Raw genomic sequence first — 6254 nt, forward strand, 5'->3', positions numbered from 1 at the left:
CCTTCCTGCCTGGCTTCCTTCCACCATAGGCTGTCACCTGTAAGCCAAATGAACCCTTCCTTCCCCAACTTCCTTGTGGTCAGTGTTTTATCACAGCAGCTGAGAAGTGAACTAGAGCAAGAACAGTCAGAGTATAGCTCAATCTGGCAGCACCTAGTCAGGGGTTTTCCTCTCTGGATTCAGACCCCCACCCCCAACCCAGAGATACTTCCGTCACGTGGTTTTCCTTGCTGAAGCATCTCCATCTGCTTTTGGCAAGTGGTACGACTTGCTTGCACAAGTTAATGCAGGTTTAGAAGATGCTTAGGAGAGTAGCAGGAATGAGAGACCTTACATATCCCAGGCAGAAGCCAAGACTCAGATTCTCTGATAAGACAAGACAAATGTTGGGCTTATTTTTTATAGTGCAATATAAGAACACATAATTCAACAGCCAGGCAACAGCTGACCTTTAAACACTCTCAGCCCTGATAATTGTTTCTATCTATATTCCTAGATGATGTCTAAACTTTAGGTCAGAGTCACATTTTATTTGAGAACTGCTAAGCTAAAGATTCTGTCTTCACATTGGAACCCAATGCCCAGTTCTCTACCATGTAGCAAATGTAGGTCACCTGTGGCTTTAAAACAATACCGCAAGGTTAGTTTAAAATTTTTATCACATAGTATTTCTTTTTTTTTTAAAGCCCTCTTACTGACTGTTTTCTTGTTATTCCTCAACTTTTGTAAAGCACCAAGTTAGCATGAGGTAGTCATCCCACTTGTTTCTGGCCTTCCCACGTGCTGGGTTGTGTGTGCCTGGGAAGAGCTTATGCTAAGCTCTGTATTTCTTTACCTATTGAATAAAAGCCCCTGTCCTTCTGACTTGGTAGCTGGACAGGCTGGAGAGTCCCCTTGGCTCAGCAGCCATTACTATTTCTATAACCTTGCGGAGGAAGAGGGCCTCAATAATCCCCTAAATTTCAGGGAGTCCCTTAGACTTGGGTTGTTTACTTCCTGAATCTTAATGAGCCCCTCTGCAGGGTGGAATGTTTCAGTTCACAGGAAATTGTACACAGAACCACTATGGATTTGGAGAGGCCAGTGACAGGAGTCCTATTGTGTCTCCCCAAAGTCACCCACTGAGAAGCCCCTGTGAAGACTGGGAACTCCAGGTTTCTCAGAGAAGTCAAAATTGAGGGGCTTCAGCCTGGCCTGGCTTCTCAGCCTTCCTCCACGACAGTAGAAGACAAGTGTCTGCTCCAGGCAGCCGTCGTTTCTGTCTCTCCTTCGGTGACAGTCTGCCCTTTGTGGAACTTGAAGCCTCAGTCCTCCTTTGTTGCATCACTGTTGTCTTCCGCTTTCCTGGACTCTCCTGCTGCACACGGCACATCCTTACAGCTCTTCCACAAACCAACCAACCAACCAACCAACCAACCAAGAGGTGTAGAAAACAGAAATATAAAAAAGGAAAAATATTTTAACTTCCTGTCCAACAACAAACTTCTTTCCCATGGGTGTTTGTTTGTTTGTTTGTTTGATTTTTTTTGTCGTAGTTGACAAAGTCTTATGTTCCTCCAAAATTCATACTGAAACCTAATTACTGATATTATGGCTTAGACCATTGGCCTGTGGAGCCTTTCTGAGACTCGGTCATGGAAGTCGGCCCTTCATGAATGAGGCTTGTGCCCCTTAAAAGAGGTGTTCATGTGGCATGGCTTCCGCTATGTGCAGCAAGAAGGCCCCCAGGATGAGAACGTCTCAAAGCCCACATCATCTGCCAGCTCCTGGATCTTGAACGTCTCATTCTCTGGAGCCGAAGAAATCCGTTTCTGTCGTGTGTGAACCGCCTAGTTTAATGGTGCTTTGCTATGTGAATCAAAATGCTTATTTGCAGTTTCTCTTTCAAGTGTTCATCACTTCCCATTCCTTCTTCCTCCCGGGCCCATTGCTTTTGTTTCTCAATCTCTTCTTTCACTGGAATAACTTTGGTCAGAGTCACCTCATGGATTTGAGTTCACAAATTCAACAGATACTTCCGAGTGCCTTCCAGAGCCTCTTAGTCTGTTTTCACAGTCAGTTTTACATCTGTATGGGTCAGCTTCTCTTTCTTGATTTCTAATTTTTTCTTGCTTTAAACTTACTCCTTGTAGTTCCCTTTTCAGTGATTTTCTTTTGTAGACTGTTCTGGTTCCAGAGGGTGAATGCACTATTGTGGGAAGGTATGGCAGCGAACTATGAGAAGCTGAGAGATTCCATCTTCAACCACACCCAGAAAGCAGACAGAGCAAACTGGAAGTGTGTCAAGGTTATAAACTCTCAAAGCCTACCCTTATTGACATACCTCTTGCTGCAAGGCTGTACCTCCTAAAGGTCCCATAACCTCACCAGTTAGAACCACCAACTGGTTCAAGTGTTCAAATACTGGAGTCTATGGGAGACATTTTCCTTCAAACTGCTATAGTCACTTAGAGGAGCACAGATTGGTCAGAAGCAGTTGGATCACTGCTTTAGCGGTGACTCATGAAAACGACATCCCTGGAGCTCTCTGTATAATACATGGGCAGCTGGACAGGCTGGAGGGTCCCCTTGACTTGGTAGCTGGACAGGCTGGAGAGTCCCCTTGGCTCAGTAGGGGAGGAAGAGGGCCTCAATAATCCCCTAAATTTCAGGGGGTCCCTGAGACTTGGGTTGTTTACTTCCTGAATCTTAATGAGCCCCTCTGCAGGGTGGAATGTTTCAGTTCACAGGAAATTGTACACAGAACCACTATCCCATTTAAGGGTTAACGCAACAGCAGAGACCACCCACCAGTCCACATCTCTTCCCAATAGCATTGATATTCAATCTCAATAGCTTTAAGCAAGGGGAAAAAGACTTCAGTACATGGACCTATGGGGACATTTCAGACCCTAACTGATGACTTCATTAAATCCTATTCCTTTCCTGCTGTCATCTATGACATGGATGATGTATTTCTCCCATGTTGTTAACAACACTGTGCAATTGTTCCTTATTTACTGTCTGTCTTGGCCATTGGAGTGTAAGCTACGTGAAGGAGTATACATTTTGTGTTGTCTGTATATATGTCAAGACCCTAACATGGACTGTTGGATAAAATAAGGTATCGAGTATGTTAGTCAAATAGGTGTGGTGCATTGAGATTAGAAACGTGGGCAGTTTCTGGTAATTCAGTTAGAGGAATGTGTTCACCGTGGGTTGGTCAGACAGATTCTGGCTCTGCCCACAAAGAAAGCAATTCCCAGGTCTTTCTTACAATGCCTGATGGTGAGAAGACTTCCTTGTAACCACCCTGCTTGGAAAGTGTCATGTGTTCAGATTGGAGTCCAAAGTGTGAACATTTACAATGCTTGAAATGCTTTCCCAATGAAACACTTTACGAGGTGGTTTCTCTTTCATGGCCAACTTTCTCACTTACTTTTAAGTTAATGCCCGAAAATTCTCTTCCATTTGACTTTCCAATGAAAGCTTTGCTAGTTAGCACTGACTCAAAGATCGAAACTGCCCGGATATTTTGAATGTGAGAAGGGGGTTACATACTGCTATGTAAGGCCCAGGAAGGAACACAGAGATACTTCTACCAATGGATCCTATTAAAGAAATGTCCTGGGTTTGTGGTCCTCAGCATTGTTGGTATCCAGAGTTCTGGGATCCTCTATGCTGGGGCTACCAGGCAACTCCATACTCACTCAAGAGGGAAGGCTGCCTTCTTCTGAGGTAACCTTGCCACTATGTGTCAGGTAATTTCTGAGCCTCAAAATAGCCTGTGAGTGACAAAGAGACAGGCTCTCATGGGGTGGTAGGTCCTAAGAACCTGCTGGCTTGCTGGTTTGGAGCCAGACTGTCTGAGTCCTGCTCTTAGCTCTTTGGCTCGATAGCAAGGTGACCTTGGGCAATTTACTCAACATTTTTACACTGTGATCTCTCTCTGCTGACAAAGGGGATGATGATAGGCATGTCTGTGTAAAGGTGTGTGGGAGGCAGCATCATGTGTTAGGTGCCTCATAAATGTTATTGATCCTTGAGGCTGTTACTGTCATGAATGTTGCTATGGGCATTGCTTCGCAACTGAGTGTGTTGACAGGACCCATGGTTTGGCACTCAGCATTCAGACTGTACCCAGCTCCTGGTGGACATCTGTCCTCTGAGCCACTTACGCCGTCTGCCTCCACACTTTCTTCTTGACTGATGACTTTGTTTGTCTGGTTTTCTTACTTATAATCTTGGATTATCTCTCTGGATGTGACTGTCTTAGTGACACCATAGAAGGCACTGTGATTTCAGTCCTTCCTGACTCCTGGACCATCGGGACACGAGACGTTCTCTGAAGAGCGTAGAGTGATTGTGCAGGACTCTTGCCTTACGAGTGGTATTTCTCAATGCCTTGAATCTTCAGCACTGAACGGAAATAAAACAATGGTGTGTTGGGGTCAGCAATGACAGCCTTATCTGGGCCAGAGGACATCAGCCACCCAGGCGGATGTGTTTATCACTGAAGCCCTTGTGCTGTTTTGGCTCCTTTCTTTCTCTGTCTGAGTCTCCTCTGCCTCCCAGTTGACAGAATTTGGGTGGTGGCTCTGTCTGTGGTAGACCGTTAGACTCTTAAACATAATTGGAAACAGACACAAATGTGGATTCTTTGCCCTTGGTTGAGCCTATAGCTAATGTCTCGGTATTTATTCAGTTGTTGCCATAACCCAGAAAATACGCAGGCATGTCCTGGTTCACGAAAGGCAGTCTGTCCCGTCCTCTCTCAAGAGTTATGGAGTTCTTGGCTGTCGAGATGCTCACCATTTTTCATTTTGCTCCAAGTGTCCTCATTCTGTACTGTTTTCCTGTCTACTTCCTATCTTTCTGGGAGAAAGGCCCTCAGTTGATTGTTTTGGTTGTTAGTGGCTGCAGTGATACATTAGCAGCAATGAACAAATGCAAGCAAAGTGCCTAGAGAAAAATCTCATGTGTGGCTTACTGCCTGTTGGGATTTCCAGAGCAGCACGATGCCGTTGTCTGGTCAATGTGAGCTCATAGTCACTGTCACTGGGACCTTCTCAGAGATGCCCCTGCCTGATGCATAGGTGCAGTCAGGATGGCAGCTGTGACACAGGTGAGCTCTGCCTACACCGACCCCATGTGACACACCCCGACACATACATTCCTGGTTACTTTTCTCTGGCTTTGTCAAGACTTAGCTCGAAGGCCCTGAAGATCTTTCTAAAAATTTCCCTGGCAGGCTTAGGAGCCAGGAAAGATTTAATTCCAGACAAGAATGTTGGTGTTTGTATCACTGAGTTCTTTATTTAATTACAATAACACATTGTTTAAATTAGGTTTCCTTTGAAAAGAAATGGGTGTTTAAACGAAGGGGAAAATACGATGTGCAGGCAGACAGTTTTGAGACCCTGAAAACTCTGCGCTTCTGCCCCTCCTGCCGCCCTCAGGAAGTCTGTCCCGCTTGCCCGGGGACTTTGCTCTAGGCTCAGTGCTTTGCTGCTCCCATGGTCACTGAAGGCCCAGGTGGGCATCAAGGTGGCTTCTCCTGGCCTCTCGGAGCCTGTTCAGGACAGAGAACAGAGTGCCTGGCTTTTCAGATCCCTCAACTTAGAGGTGTCTGGTTAGGGGATGCATTAAAGCTGTCTTAAAAGCCCACATAAAATGTGGGCTTTCTTATTGACCTTTGGACAATGGGCCCCAGAACTTTAGTGACTGTGAGAATTCCTTGGCTAAATTTTGTCCTACCTGTTCTTCCCCCCCCATTTCATACTAAAAGTATCACTCGATTGTTGGCACGATAGATTTGACAGTATATTTGAATTAAATCACAAGCTTTCTTTTCACCCACAGTCATGTCTAGAACATGCCTTGGAAAGTGTGTCTGTAGGGGACCAGATGTGTCTACAGGTTTGATTTCTGCATGTCTGAGGTGGCCACTTCAGTGGGATGTTTCTGTCAGATCACTGAGCTCATAGATTGTATGCTGGGCTGCGTGAAGGCGCCCTTTGGAAGCTTTGATGCTGGGTGACTCTTGGACCAGTGATTCCCTTATGAGGCTGTGCCTTATTTGTGGGAGAGCTGTGTACCTGAGCTGAAACAGTCGCCTATCTTTGTTCTCCATTTCCCCGTTATGCATACACACGTGCAGTTCACTGAACAGCCACGTCATGTCTTGTAACTGCCACGGATAATCTTTCTAGACCAGGACGTTCTGCAAAAATTTCTGTCCATATGGAAAATGTGCTAGAGCTTTGTGTGGCAAA

The sequence above is a fragment of the Cricetulus griseus genome, chromosome 3, assembly GCF_003668045.3.
Source record: "Cricetulus griseus strain 17A/GY chromosome 3, alternate assembly CriGri-PICRH-1.0, whole genome shotgun sequence".
NCBI classification, from domain to species: Eukaryota; Metazoa; Chordata; class Mammalia; order Rodentia; family Cricetidae; genus Cricetulus; species Cricetulus griseus.